Source organism: Myotis lucifugus, unplaced genomic scaffold (assembly GCF_000147115.1).
Source record: "Myotis lucifugus unplaced genomic scaffold, Myoluc2.0 scaffold_6, whole genome shotgun sequence".
Taxonomy (NCBI): Eukaryota; Metazoa; Chordata; class Mammalia; order Chiroptera; family Vespertilionidae; genus Myotis; species Myotis lucifugus.
Genome location: NW_005871054.1, coordinates 16,294,468 through 16,310,407, shown reverse-complemented (window position 1 = coordinate 16,310,407; position 15,940 = coordinate 16,294,468). Strand labels below are relative to the sequence as shown.

General features: G+C 43.8%; 1 non-coding gene across 1 annotated transcript; it reads left to right on the top strand.

Annotated features, from left to right (window-relative positions):
- The first annotated feature begins 10,223 nt into the window (after positions 1 to 10,223).
- Positions 10,224 to 10,329, top strand: LOC111824169. Its single transcript, XR_002827261.1, has one exon. It is a non-coding gene; the product is annotated as a U6 spliceosomal RNA (small nuclear RNA).
- The last annotated feature ends 5,611 nt before the right edge of the window (positions 10,330 to 15,940 follow it).

The window sequence follows — 15,940 nt, the reverse complement described above, 5'->3', positions numbered from 1 at the left end:
GCCACCTGCCGTGCCTTGGCTCCGTTCCTGTCTCAGCCGCCTCTACTTTGCTCCCTTCTGCAGCGCTTGGCTTCCTTCTACGTTGTCTTCAGTCTTCGCTCCCAGCTTGTATATGCAAATTAACCACCATCTCGGTTGGGTTAATTTGCATATAGTCACTCTGATTGGCTGGTGGGCATAGCGAAGGTACGGTCAATTAGCATCTTTGTCTTTTATTAGTGTAGATAATAGAAAGCCTTTGAAGACATTTACACAAGAGAGGAACTTGATCTGATCTAGGTTTTTAGATCACTTCCTACCTGGAATGATTGGAGGCCAGTTATTTCATGTCTTTAGATACTAATCAAATAAAGGGAGTTAATGTGAACTCAAATCAAGTTAGCATGACTTCTTCAGGAAACCCAGTTTTCATTCATTCATTAATTTATTAATTCACTCAAAACTACTTATTGAGCATGTGCTATCTGCCCAGCAATATGCTGAGAGTCAGAGATATACAAATTCTTGTCAAAAGGAGGCTGCATCGAAGACTGGCATGAAATAATATCACTGAATCAGATAGTCAATGAGGATAAGATCTGGGTGAGAAACTGCAAGATTTTCTTTCTCTGAGAAAGTTGTCAGGCCATCTGGATTTTATAGAAAACAAGAAGGGACACCTCCCTTCTCTGTCCTCAAGAAGTGTGATAAGTTTACAAAGATGGTCTTCTCCCTCCATGATTTTTAATATGGCCTCATGCCCTGACTCTGGGCTGGCCTTGTGATTTATTTTGGCTAATGAGGCAATAGCAAGCATAACATAAACAGAGACTTGAAAAGCACTGCACATTGGGGTGTGCTTGTTCTCCTTTCCTACTCTTAAGAACCTTGCAACCACTACCATATGAATAAGTCCAGGCTAGCCTGCTGGGAGATGAGAAACATGTGACCATGCGTTCTCCATTGCTCCATCTGACCTACAGCCAACCAGCAAACATGAGCGTGAGGCCATCCTAGACCATCCATCCTTAGCCAAGCCAGTCCAGACCAGATAATATGCGTAGCCTACCCACAGAATAATGAGAAAAAATACTCCATTAATTTAACTCAGTATGCTTTCAGAATGGTTTGTTACACAGCAAAAGCTAACTAATACAAGAATACAGAAAAATCATTTTACCTCTCACAAAGGAAAGATCCTCAATTCATACACTGCATGCTAGGGCCTGGCTCCTTCTTATCAATGATTTCTAAAAAGAGTCCATCTTTTTCCTCCAAACATGTCACACATCTATTGATTCTCCCTTTGTTGACTCCAGAGGAAGGAAAATTAATGGCCCTGGTCAATATGAGAGCTGGTCCTATCAGAGGCATGTACAAAGGATCTGAACAAGTTAAGCATATGGTGACAACAAGTGGCTGCACTGCAAATACAGGTTGAGATTGACAAGATTGTAATAAGGGAGATACCAGGGAAGAAAACACCATGAGCAGCTTTTCACTGAACTCTGCCCTATCCAAGACCTCTTCACCCAGCCAACAGATTCAAAACTCAATGGAGATTCCATGAGCTCAGTAAGAAAGAGTTTACAGCTTCCTTCCTCAAAAAGCTCCAAGATAAACAGAATAAACACCAGTTGGTCTCAGCTGGTCGCCCATTGGCCTGCCTGGAGGAGGGGGATGCCAGAGATAGCTTCTTGAGGTTGCTTCCAGGCCTGCATTTCTAGGAAATAGACAATTATGAACAACATGGATTTTATTATCATGACATCTCTAAGGTCTCTGCATAAAGCCTATATTTAAAAATATAAACATGTAAGTGAAAAAAATGTCAGGGGAATAAATATTTGTCTTAAAAGAGACCATCTGTTTCAAATTTTTATTTTAAAAAAAACACCAACATGTGTTTTACTTTAAATTTGTGTGTGTGTTGTTATCCTTGGGTTAAGTATTAGGTAAATAGACAGAAGCATTGAGAATCCATTTTCCAGCAAATTTTGGTTAGAAATCCTTGCACACGTGACACAGGAGATAATTTGGGGGCTAATTGGAGCTTTGTGGGCAGCCAGTTCCTTGCAGCCCTCTCCCCCACTCAGTCCCTGTGTGACTGGCATGAGAATCTCCCTGGCACTGGTGTTTGCTTTAGACAAGATGGCATGTTATACCTCAGCCGACACAGCATGGTACAGGCTGATCCCAAATGCAGGTGTGACCAGCATGGCAGGACCGCAGAGCCCACTTTTGTTTGGGCCTCAGATGTAGGCACAAAGCTGTCAATTCGAATGCAAATCCTGTTTGGTGGTTGTAACCAGGCTGGCTGGGGTGAAAGTGGGGTGTCAAAAAAGATGACTGTGAGCTGGTCTTGATGGGTAAGTAAGAGGAAAACCTGAGAGAGGTCATTTCAGAATGGGGGTGCAGCATGGAATCTTGAAGAGGTCTGGTATATTTGGGGAAGCAGCATCAATTTGGGGTGGCTGCAAGTCAGGAATGGCTGGAGATGAAACTGGAGTGGTGCCGGGAATAGTGGACAACTTTCACTTTTTGTTTGTTTTTCATCCCTTCCTGTTAAGAACTGCCCCTTCTCCTTCCATCATGCCCCCACTTATTCCAGGTGATTCTGGCGGGTCTGTTAAACTCTCCACTCAGAACGTGCCACTGCTCTAGTCACGGTAATTGGCCAAAGAGTGGTCATATGACCTGTTTAAGGCCAAACATGGTCCTTTGGGGGGATACTGATAGAAATCTGTGAGAAAGTGCTTTCTTTTTTTCTCCTAAGGCGTGAGCTGAAAGGACCTAGTAAGGCAACTTTCTTTTTCCCATCATGTGGAGAGTTTCTGTCTGAATTAAGACCAGTATAGTGAAAGGCAGAGAGGAGAGAAAGATGATTGACATTATTTGAGCTCCTGGGTCTAACTACACCTAACCAAAGTGTTTCCATTTCTACCAAAACTGGCCAGAGTTGGGTTTCTGTCTCTTGCACTTAAAAAAGGTATTGGCAAATACAGTGGAGTCAGAAGCCAAAATTAAACTTGTAACAAAAGGCAGACAACCCTACCTGATATAGGCAAGAGCCCAGTGGCTCCCTGTGGTAGAGAATACTAGCTGCCCGCCAAAATATATACTCCCACTCCATCACATAGGGTTGTTACTGGGAAGTGGGTGCCCAGCTAAGGATTACATTTCCCAGCCCCTTCTCTTCTCTTGCATCTACATGCAGTACAAGATGAATTCCACCAATTGAATATGAGCAGAAGTGATAGGAATCATTTCCAGACCAAGACTTTAAAAGTGAGTGTGCAGAAGGTAGGCCCACTTTACCTTTGTGCCTGGCTGGGGAAGGTAGTGAGGAGCCCTGAGGGATGATGAGCTTGTATCCCTGAAGCATCATGCTGAGGACAGACACTACTATAAAGGAGCACCTGTTCTTGACAGTTCATGTCAGCAAGACATAGATTTCTCCTGAGTTTGAGCCACTATGCAGTTTGGGGATCTTGTCATTACAGACGTTTGGGTTACCTACCTTTCAACATTTTGGAAGTTGCTTGCAGTCCCGACCTCGGCCACCGATTGCTTTGCTCTCCAACGCCAGAATTACTCAGGTCAGTGGCACCTGCTGGTGAAACCCACACCATGTTAGTTCCATGTACTTATGGAGCACCTACTGCATCATAGACCATGTACTAGCTGTTTAAGGATACACAGGTAAATTAGATGGGCCATATTTCATTAACTAAGTCAAGCATCTATTGTGAGATGTACCATTATTTTATGTACAACTGGAAAAAATGTACGTACCACTGAAAAAAGATATTGTCAATTAAACAATGACATGCCATCAAAAGTTATCCTAATTTGAGAATTGTAAAAATGTGGAGGGGAGATGTGTATCTTAAAACTGATGAAATCCAGTATTTCTTACTTTCAGGAAGCTGAAGATCTTGGGGGAGAGGCAGATAAACAAATAAATATGGGCCGTGCAATACAAGTGCCATAACAGCTATGTAGACCATTCAACTGGAACCCTGGAACCCAGAGAAAGAAGAAATGGGGAAATCTTCACAAAGGTGACATTTGAGCTGGATCTTGAAGGAGGAAGAATGGAAGTGACTGCCAGGAGATGTTTTCCCCCCAGTCAACAGGGCTGGCAAATCTTCTAGATGCTTTCTGCATGCCTTCAGCGAGGCTTTCGTCAATCTCCAGAGACTACAATGGTTTAGCAGAGTCTCAAAATACTAGCAATAAATTCCAACCAGACAGCTCCATTTTCTTGATAAATGGAGGCTAATCCTTTAGGTGCCAAGAGATCATTTTAACTGGATAGTTTTCTGGGGAAAATCTTCCAAAGTGTGTCATAGTAAACCTTTGGCATCTGCTAGGGGTACATCAGGGGAACAGACTCCTGGCTTGCTCAAGAATCACATTTACATGAAAAGCCACAGGTATCCTGTGTGTAGCCTGGCACCACACATCACCCTCCCTTCTCACTGACTCTAATGTTTTGCCTCTTGCTTGATGAGCAATTATATGTAACCGGTATATTGACTACGCATGACTTCTGATATAATCAAAGCACAGTGTTATTTTCATCTCTCATTATCTCTTTAAACCTGGTTCCACTTGGGTAGTCTTCCTCTTCCACTGAATAAAAACTCCCACAGGTCCATAACTTTTCAGTTCACTCTTGGGTGGTTGACACACTAAGTCACTTGAAGTGACACACACAGTCCTAATTCTGTAACTTGAATGCTCATTTCTGTATAATAACTCAACCTGATTTAAGAGCATGCCTCTCCCCCAACCCCGAGCTCCACTTCGCTTTAGGCTGGAAGCTGCAGTGGGAAGGGAGGGGGTGGCTGATCTCTCTATCTGCCTTGTGTGTCTTTTACCAACACACACACACACACACACACACACACACACACACACACACACTGCAACAGCTCTCTCCAGAGAAAGCTCTTTGCTGATCTATTTTCCCTCTTCATTTCCTCACCATTTTATACTCTCAAAGTGGGTAAGATGGTATCCAGAGTCCAATTTCCTCTGTGCATCCTGCATGTGGTGATCTAGCTATGTAATTTTACATCTATTATACTTTGCGGTCTGTTATTTTTCACATCATATGGGGCATAGTATTATTATGGACTGAATGTTTGTGCCCACCCCCAAATTTATATATCAAAGCCCTAAACCCCAATGTGATGGTCTTTGGAAGTGGGCCTTTGAGAGATCGTGAGGGTAGGACCCCTACGATGGAATTAGTGTCCTTATAAGAAAATGAAGAGCTCTCTTGAGATACCTTTCTCTCTGTCTCTCTCTTCCTCCCTCCATCCCTCCCACCCCCCACTGTGTGAAGGCACGGCAAGAAGGTAGCCATCTGCAAGCCAGGAAGATAACTCTCACCAGAACCCAACCATGATGTCAGACTTTCCAGCCTCCAGCACTGTGAGAAAATAAATTTCCGTTAAGCCACCCAGTCTACAGTATTTTGTTACAGCAGCCAAGCTGACTAATACTAACCAGAGCATTGACTGAAATTGTTTTAGAGCTCCGATTTCTCTAGTTTCTCTGTCAGGCACATAGTAGGCACTCAAAAAATTTACTAACTGGATGAGTGAATGTATAGCAGAATGACAGCATCACTCATTTGGATGTCCAAGCCACTGTGAAATCCCACATTCCAGTCTGTGTATGTTATTTTCCTTATTTGTTTTTTAAATATGCAAGTAATATACAAACACACTCATGTATGAGTGTTAAGCAACATACAAGGCAGAGAAAAAAGAAGTTCTCCTTCGCCAATCTCCTCCCTGGTTCATCGAACTTCCTACTGAGAGGATACACACGCACAATTAGTGTGACCTGTTTCTTACAGACCTCTGTCTTTGCTTCTACATGCCTGTGGAATGGTATCACATGGTATCATGCTGTGCGTGTGATACGGCAATCTGCACTTTCTCCTCTATCTGGCAGCCCTCTCTATGCCCATACATCCCTCATTCTTTTAAGTGTTGTATCATATTCCATGGCAGGGATATACCTGTGAATGGGCATTTCAGGTGTTTCTAAATTTCCCCTCATATAATGTTGCAAAATACCACCCTTCCACATGCCTCCTTGGGCAAACGTGCAAGTGTGTGCCTGGGTTAGGCAATTTCGAACTGAACATTTGATTGCCTCTGCCACATTGCTGTCCTCAGGATGGGGCTTACACTCCACCAAAAAATTTCCCCCACCCCAGGAATGAAGACTATTTTAAATCTTTCCAAATTTCTATTAATCTGATATTAGAAGAACATCTCATTGATAACTTTTAGTTCGATGAATACTAGTCAAGTTTGTGTCTTCTTTATTTTTGCCTATTCCCATTCTGTGTCTAGTTTTCTTATTAGGTTGTTTGTCTTTTAATGGTTCTTTTATAGAAACTCTCTCTAGTCTGTGGCTATTAACCCTTTGTCTTTTAATTTTGTTTGTGATATCTTTTTGTACAAAAGTTTTTATTTTTATGCAATTACAACAAATGTCTTCTTTGTGGTTTCCATTGCTACTTCTGAGATTAATAAAATATTCATTTACATTTTCTTCAAATATTTTGAAAGTTTTTGTTTTGTTTTGTTTTGTTTAGGGGGGAGGGGTTAGTTTAGCTTTTTATACCATCTAGAATTATTTTCTGTATGTGGGGAGATGGTCCCATTCTCATTTATTGAGAAATGTACTCTTTCTCCCTCTTATTGGAAATGCTACATTTATCATGTACTAAATTATTACATATATATATATATATATATATATATATATATATATATATATAATATTTCACTCTAATTCCTCCAAAATGTCTTTTGCCTTAAACTTCTTCAAATTCTTTCCCTAGCAACAGGAGTTGGCTTTTGAGGAGGATCTATTTCTCATATACACATACACAGAGAAGATTCTTTTCACTTCCATGATGGAAAACAAAACGCACATGCTTGAGGCCGTTAATAAGAGGCTCTTTCCCCGCTCCAGGTTTGCACTGTCAGCAAAGCAAGTGCATATTTCAGCAAATTTCAAATTCTTACACTTTAGGGAGCATGCAAGCTTCAGACACAGCTATTCCATCCACTGGAACACTCACTCAATCAATCACTATTACATTCAATCCCTAGTGCATATTAGATTATGTGCAACTGTTGTTGACCTGGAGCGGACCCTGGCCTAGGCATCTACTTAGAACTTGGACTGTTGATGCCTCTCTAGACCAGCTCGGAACGATGGGAACCACCTCCCACCTCAGGGAGTTTTAACTTCTAACCGTGAAACCTGTCCAGACAAGTACAAAGAGGAATATGTTCTGGGATCATTTTTTTTCTAGCTTGTTTCCTAATAATCTTCTGGAGGTACTAAATGCCAATCCCAACCTCCTCCAACCCCATGCAGAGCAAAAAGACAGGCATTCCTGTATACAGAGATGACATCTGATTATCTCAAATTATAGGTGACCAGAAAATAAATTGGCCATGCCAGCCAATTATTTCCAGAAAGAGAGCCCACAGATCAACTGTCCCAGGTTTAATGTGCTATCTCTGAAAGGTATTCTACAATTTAACCGATTTATAAATAATAACCCAGTACAAGTTACTTCATTTAGTTACCTTGGCACTAACAGAGAGTTTGTTTTGGACAAGGTCCTGACAGTAGCATTGCCCAAAGCCAGGCATTCTCTGGTGCTTTGCCAAGATTTTATTTGGCTGTGGCAAGGGTCTGGTTATACCAATCTTAAATATTCTTAGCCATGCCCGAGGACTAAAGGGTCTCGGGTTTGATTCCAGTCAAGGGCACGTACCTTGGTTGCAGGTTCAATCCCCAGTTGGGGGCATGCAGGAGGCAGCTGATCAGTGTTTCTCTCTCATCAATGTATCGAGCTCTCTATCCCTCTCCCTTCCTCTCTGTAAAAAAATCAATAAAAATATATTTTTAAAAAATATTCTTAGCCATGGGCACTACTTCAGCCATGGTCAATGGGGGAGGCTTTGGGGGCCCGGTTTGCTCATTCATTTATGCACTGGAATGAGCTCAAGGCAACTTCAGGAGAGAGTCCCAGTCCTGCTGGGGGACAGTGATGGGAGGGGTCAGCTTCCAAAGGGATGCCAGCCTCATCCCAGCTGGATTATCAGTTAACACATGTGGACAGGCACTCAGAAGGCAACAAAGAGTGCTGAGCGCTGCCTTTCGGGTCCAGCTAGGAAGGACGGCTTAAATGCCCTCCACTAAATATTTATTTAAAAGCCTTGCTGAGAAATAACACCATTCAGAGAGGATTGCTTGAAGGATAAGCAGTTCATCGACTCTCCCAGAGTGTCTAACACCAATCCCTGGATCCTGCCAGAGCAGCTGAAGCACGGATACCTGGAGTGCATCACATAGGCCCCAGCAGAATTGCTTTTGCTGAACTGTTTTTGGTGTGATGCCATCAGCATTTTTTAATGTAATTACAAGAAACAGTCCCATGAAAAGCATCATTATATTTGGGGGAACAAGGCTGTTGAAGACATTGCTCATTACATCACACAGTGTTTTCATTATTAAGTATCCTCAGGGGTAACTCTGTCTGAATTTAGTACTAAAAATAGTAGGACTTCTCCCGGGCAATTGGTTTACTTCTCTGTGGCATAATTTTCTAGAGGGTGCTGTGAGGAACACCAGAGCAAAAGGCAATTGATTGGTGTTCCATGAAAAAGAGGTTCCCTAGTTTAAAAAAAAAAAAGTAAAAATCTCTAGGGGAAAACCAGTTGTTTTTTTGTTTATACGACAGGACTGCTCTGAGTCACTGATGTGCATTATACAGGGTTGGGCAAAAGTAGGCTTACAGTTGTAGTACACATAAATGATACAATAGTTAATAAGTAATAATATAAGAATAAACTCTGTGTTTTGCATACTCACAACTATAAACCTTCTTTTGCCCACTCTTGTATATTGTGATAAAGTGACACTTACTTGGTAACTGGGGATGATTCTAACAGGCCACCGTCTTTGTGTTGGGTCCTTACCATAGAAGCCGATATCGATATTTATATGCCAAAACCATCCTTTCCTCCTCACCCCTGAGACTTCTGACTTGCACTGCCCAGCTTCCCTTCAGCCTGGTGTCAAGACCTTAGATGTCCTCAAGCGTGACTCGATGACTGCTGGGTCTTCTCTATTTCTCCCTCTCCCCTCTGCCCCACCCCACCTGGCTGTACCCCAACACAGCACCCAGACTCAGCAGAGATGTCTGCATCTTCAGCCGCTCCACCTCTGACCTGGGGGGCTGCTGCTTCTCTCCCTTCTCCCAGAATGTCTGCTCCTGTCCCCAGTCTCCACTGCTCCAGCTTCTCCGGATCTGTCTATTTCTTTGTTTTCTCTTTGTTACTTGGTTATTTCTGGCAGATTTCAGAAGACTTTGAGGGAAAATGCTGGCATTTACAGACATCGTGAGGTAGTCAAGCTTCTGCTTTCCTTTTATATAAGGACCAGACTAATCAGGGGGGCATAATTTCCTCTTGCAGTATTTATCTTCTTTTTTTTTAATGTGTGTTCATTATTAGAGCTCCAAGTTGGCCACCTTACAAACAAAGAGATGTTTTGTGCCCAACACCACCACCATCTTCTAGATCAAGGCTAAAGGAAGATTCTAGAAAACTGCATTCTGATTGGGGCAGAGACCATTCCTGATCAATTCCCCTTTCTTAGCAAAAGAAGCTTACATTTTTAGTGGGCATCTAGCCACCCAGAATGAATACTATATTTCCCAGCTACCTTTGCAACTAGAAGTAAACATGTGATTAAGTTCTTGTCAGTGAGATGTAAGTGGAGTTGGCATTTGTAACTTCTAGCAAGTATCCTTAAAAGCTTGCTTTTCTTACTCTATCTCTTCTTTCTGCTGGTCAGCATGTGATGCAATGGCTGGAGCTCTTGTAGCCATATTAAACCATGAGGTGGCATGCCAAGCTGGTGATTATGAACCTACCATACAGTCCTACACCCCCTAACTCTGGACCTATGTATGTGAGTGAGAAATAAATATGCACCTAGTTTAAGCTCCAGTTATTTGGGGGGGGCGGGGGGGGTGTTCTGTGACTCACAGCCATACTTTGTCCTAGTTAAAACACTGGCTAATTGGAGTCTTCCTGGAAGAAGAAAGAGCCTAGGATTCATTGTCAAGGTTGAAGGGAGCCTCTAGAATCAAGGAAACTGAAGGCTTATAAGAGTTAATAAATCTAGTGCTTGCTTCGGCAGCACATATACTAAAATTGGAACGATACAGAGAAGATTAGCATGGCCCTGCGCAAGGATGACACGCAAATTCGTGAAGCGTTCCATATTTTTTAAAAAAACAAAAAAATAAATAAATAAAAATAAAAAAGAGTTAATAAATCTACCCACATTGGAGTTAATAAAATGATGGAGGTGGGATTTCAACTCAGGTAATCTGACTCCAGAAACCCAATGAGTGACCCTGGATTCGTAACGGTTAGTTCCTATACAACAGTGATTAAAACAAGACAAGTGTTTGTTGGTGTTTTGTTTTGTTCTGAATAAAAAAAAAAAACACTAGAAGCTGACAATCCAAGGCTATTTGGCATTCCCTCAATCCTTTGGGTCCAGCCTATTGCTCTGCTATGCTACAGTATGACTCTCATTCTCATGTTCTAAGGTTGCTGCTAGAGTTCCAGCCATCACATCGGCCTAGCTGTGTCTTTGGCGCAACACTCTTATCTCAGTGAACTGGGCTGGACCAAGTATGAGCCCAGTGTAGAGATGGTTAATGTCTAGATTAGGCCTATCCTGCCCCAGCTGCTGTGTAGGAAATAGTGGGAGGAAATGCCCCTATTTCAGGGGCTCAGTAAACATCCTTGGTTGTGTCCTGCCCTTGAGAGAAGAGTGAGGAAGAACAGTGTGTTTAAATGTGTCTCTTACCAATGGTTGCATGACTTGGATTTGAACAAGGGTTGATTGACTCCAAACCTCTTGTTCTTACCACTGCACCACACCACCTCACCCAACATTATCCTTCAGTAGTTACTCAAATAAATAAATGGGGCCCATAAAGGTAAGTGGCAGAGATGTTTCTAAAGCTAGGCAAGTGTCCCAAGGGTCCCTGCCACCTGAGCCAGGAGGCACCCTGACACTGCAGTGAGAGTAAGTGCTCTGAGTGACTCCGTGATGAAGGGAAACCTACAGGACCCGACAGACAAGAATGACTTCATGATGAATCACACTGGGGCCTCACTTGGGTGGTTAGAAGACGGAGACTGCTCAGAGGGATCTTTCGACTTCAGTGATGTCTCCATTTTCCTATCAAATGTGTCCTTCCTGGGGAAGGCACAACAACCCATGGATGGTGGCCACTTCCTTTCACTCAATAAGGGGCTTGCTTCCTCCTACCCCAGACCTTCTCCTGGTGGAGAGACTGAAACAGGACACTTTGACCCCATCCCTATGGACATTTGTCCCCCAAGGACATTTGAATGTACTGCAGGCTTTGTCTCTTCTCCCTTTCTGTTGCTTTACATTCACTCTACATCACAGCCACCATAGAAAACTTCCTGTGGCAGAAACAATAATTGATAAGAATGTTTTTAGTGAAAAAAAAAAAGAAACTGATTAATCAGTTGAGGAATCAGCTCTTCCTACACTATTTACACAAAGTTGAATTGACCCGAGTAGAAATATTTTTAGAAAATGAAAATGGAATGAGTTAGAATGCTTTCATGTGTCATGGGTAGAAAATTGATTACAGGAGGAGAAACATACCAGTGCCTCCGGAGGAAGGGAAACTTGCCCTCGCACTGAGCGCTCAGGTGACTTTCTCACAGGGAAGTTCCACGTGCACCTCCAGGGCTTCTTAGACATAGGAAGTCACCAACTTCTCTGTGGATCTGGTGAAATGTGTGAACAGGCTCCCCAGGAAAATCATGTTCAACCATGCAATCACATTGTTTTCATTCAATTTCTGGAAATTCAGTCCATCCATGGATTCCAGTTCAGGAACCCCAGTCACGTGACAGGAACACTTGCCTGAAATCCGTGCCAGGTGAGGAGAAGGTGAGGAGAAGGCAGAGAGGGAGATTTCCTACAGCCTGATAAGGAACCACATTCAGGGATCCCCAAGATGTGGCTGGGTTGAAATATGGCATCATGTGCCTGTAACCCTTACCAAACATTCAGAATTTGAAATTTATAAACTCTTCCTATGGTATCTTTTTGTACTTCTCGCCCTTCCTCCAACTTTTTAAATTAAAGACCCATTTTAATATATTTAACTAAAACTCAAGAGTGGTGACAAAGGGCATTTTGCCTTGATGTAGACCAAGCATGTCAAACTCAAAGGCTACAAATAAATGAGGCATGTGGCCTGCAGGACACGAGTTTGACATGCTTGATGTAGACTTAATGGCAAGGCTTAGCGGAGCTGGGGAATGAAAGAGAGAAAGTGAGAGCAGAAGTACCAGGCTGGGGCAGGGTGACACACTCCGAATCAAAGCACTCTAATCCCTCTTCTTCCTGAGTTCATGAACCCTCACAGCAGAGGAATGAGAAGGGCTTTGACATCAGACAGCCATGCCTTTAAATGTCATTTTGTCACTGTGTCACATGCCGCCTGCATGGCTTGGGCAAGTCATCACATCTGACCCACACGTTCTGTGTCTGGAACAGTGTGCATACCAAATAAGCAAGGGTTCCCTTAGAGAACTTAGGTTTTAGGGATGTCTAAGTCCATTTGGGCTGCTATAACAAAAATCCCCCAGACTGTGTGGTTTGAAAATAAACATTTTCTTTCTCGCAGTTCTGGAGGCTAGAATTCTGATATGAAAGCTCCCGCAGATCGGTGTCTGGTGAGGGCCCCCTTCCTGGTTCAGAGTTGGCCGTCTTCTTGCTGTGCTCTCACATGGTAGAATGGGAAGGAAGCTCATTGAGGTCTCTTTTAACCATTCGTGATGACTCTACCCTCGTGACCTAAGCACCTCCCAAAGGCGCCCCCACCTACTAATACCATCACTTTGGGGATTAGGTTTCAAAATATGCGTTTGGGGAGGACACAAACATTCATTCTGTAGCAGGGCCCTCAAGGCTGTGCTCTGAGATTCATTCAGGATGGATGGAAATCTCAGACTTGTTCACAAAGACCTGCAACCCAGCAGCACAGCCCAGAACCATCCTCTAAGGCAGCGGTTCTCAACCTATGGGTCGCGACCCCATTGGTGGTCGAACGACCCTTTCACAGGGGTCGCCTAAGACCATCCCGCATATCAGATATTTACATTACAATTCATAACAGTAGCAACATTACAGTTATGAAGTAGCAACGAAAATAATTTTATGGTTGGGTCACAACATGAGGAACTATATTTAAAGGGCCAGAAGGTTGAGAACCACTGCTCTAAGGAGAGGTTTGAGGCTGGCATGGAGGCCATGCTCTTGTGGAAAAGGATGAAAGGAGAGATGTTAAAATAGTAGCGAGAGATGGAACAGAGAGTACCAAAGACAAGGCGTGGTGCTTGGGGGGAGGGGGTGCTGCTGTAGGCATGTTGATGAAAGAACACTTTCTTAGTCTCATCTCCACCACTAGAAGTCATATGAGTCCTGCCTGGGGTGCCAGAACCTTTCCACTTGTCTTTCCCTGTGTCCTGTCTGACCCTCCAGGAGTGGCGGAGGCTGGGTCTCCATGCCCAGCAAGGACAGCAACTACCACTCAAGGGGAACCACACTAGCCCAGACTTTTCCCCAGATGAGATCATTTCCAGAAAGAGAAAATGTTGCCAAGAGACAAGAGCTACCAAGATGGGGGAGAGGAGGATGGCATATTGGGGCCATGTGGGGAAAGTTGAGTCCTGGTGCTGCTGACACGCCAAGAGAGCAGAGAAATCTCATGCACAAGGTAGGGGCATCTTCCTTCACAGCCCCCACCCCAAGAGCATTTATTCTGAGAGAGCACATCTAGGTCCTCTAAAACCTAAAGGTACCACACTGGTCCATGCTGATGTACCACCCAGGCCCCCTCTACCTCCTTTGGGAATCCTTCTCCCTGTACATCAAACTAGCCTGGGCATTGAATCCAAATGTAAGAAAAGGGTACGCAAGCAAGGACTCTCAGTGCCTCTCCACGCTGATTCCTACCCCACCCCCTCCCCAGCCCTCATCTCAGGCTTGCCCTCTCCTTGGCAGAGCTCAAGACAGGCTTATTTCCCCCAAGGTTGTCACAGACCAATTTTCTAAACTGCGTGAAAACAGAAAACAAACAGAAAACCAAACCCACCAAAAGCTTGAGTCTCGAGAACAGCTTGGCAGGCGGGAGCAACGTGCTAACAATTTCATGCTGTTTTAAGAGTCTCTAACTAAGCAACATGTACCAACAACCAGATGTGCCCTGATACCAAGAGAAGAGAACATGGGCTTCTAGAGACAGACAAAGATTGGTAAAACAGGAAAACACTCATCAGGAAACGGAGCTTCCAAGCGCGCTGGGCCTGCGGTTGGGGGAGGCAGCCTCTGTCGGCCTGCCCTGCAGACTCGCTCACCCAACCGTTCATTCAGTTCAGCCACCGGTTTTTGCCCAGCGCCTTCTTTGTGCCGGTCACTGGGCTGCGTACTTGGGCTACCAAGGAGATGCTTAGAGCCTGTACCGGACCAGGGCAAGGGAACAGACATAATTGCAACACAAATGGATCTGGAATGGAGGAAAGAAGCCCAGGAAAAGGAACCTGATTTCGTTTGTGTGGGAATCATGGCACTTCTATTCAATGCGTTTCAACATCTATTTATGGAGTTCTTATTCTATTTGAGGATGCAGGAGGGAAAAGTCAGATATAGTTCCCTTTCCCATTGAGTATGGAAGGCAGCAGTCATCCCAGAAGTGAATAGAAACCTGGTAACTGTGCCTGCAGCAGGTGGCTCTAGAGTGTTTACTCAGCACCTACTATGTGCAGGAGGCAGAAGCCGGCACAGCATAGATGCACACCAGCCACAAGTTGCACCGCCTTTGAAGGAGGCCAGCCCCACCTCTTGTTTAAAGGTCTATGGCTTGCGAATGGGCCTTAGTTTCCCAAAGGGATGAGTCTCTGTAATCGGGGCCCCACCTAACTCTGAGAACCACAGTGCCCCACAGAGGCCAGGGCCCTTGGTTCTGAGCTGACCCATAAATCCCCATAGAATGGGATGGGGACTGTCCCAGGACAGACACACATTCATCACCCTACTTTAAATTTATATCCCTAGCCCTGACCAGTTTGGCTCAGTGAATAGAGCATCGGCCTGCGGACTGAAGAGTCCCAGGTTCGATTCTGGTCAGGGGCATGTACCTTGGTTGCGGGCACATCCCCAGTAGGAGGTGTGCAGGAGGCAGCTGTTCGATGTTTCTCTCTCATGGATGTTTCTAACTCTCTATTCCTCTCTGTAGAAAATCAATAAAATATATTTTTTTAAAAAATAAATAAAATAAAAAAATAAATTTATATCCCTTTAGCTTAGCTTATCATCTGCTTGCTTGCAGTGCACAACAACGAATATTTTTATTAGTCCTGAAATTATTGTGAAATAACAGTTATATTGCATGTTGGGTTTGGACTTATTAATCTGATACATGTAAACATGTAAGTTATAATCTCTGTAATGCTCTATTTTTGTATTTCTTTTTCCTTTATTATTCTTATTTTTAAGCTTTTCTTTTTTTTTTTTTTCTTAAAAAGTAGCTGCTGGCCCAAGCCTCCCCATGAGGTCATAGTCCTCCTGCGCCTCAGGGAGTCCCTGCTCCCTGGCAAAGTCCATTAGCTCCGGCTTAATGTCTCCTCAAGGCAGTGGCCCCACTTTATGAGGGCTGTGCTTGTCACCTGGTAACTTGTTTATTGCACCAGCTCCTGGAGGATGGGCGTGAAGGTCACAAGTAGGTGGGAATTGCACACCTCAGGCCGAGCCTCCCCCTGGTCATTATTTTACCAGA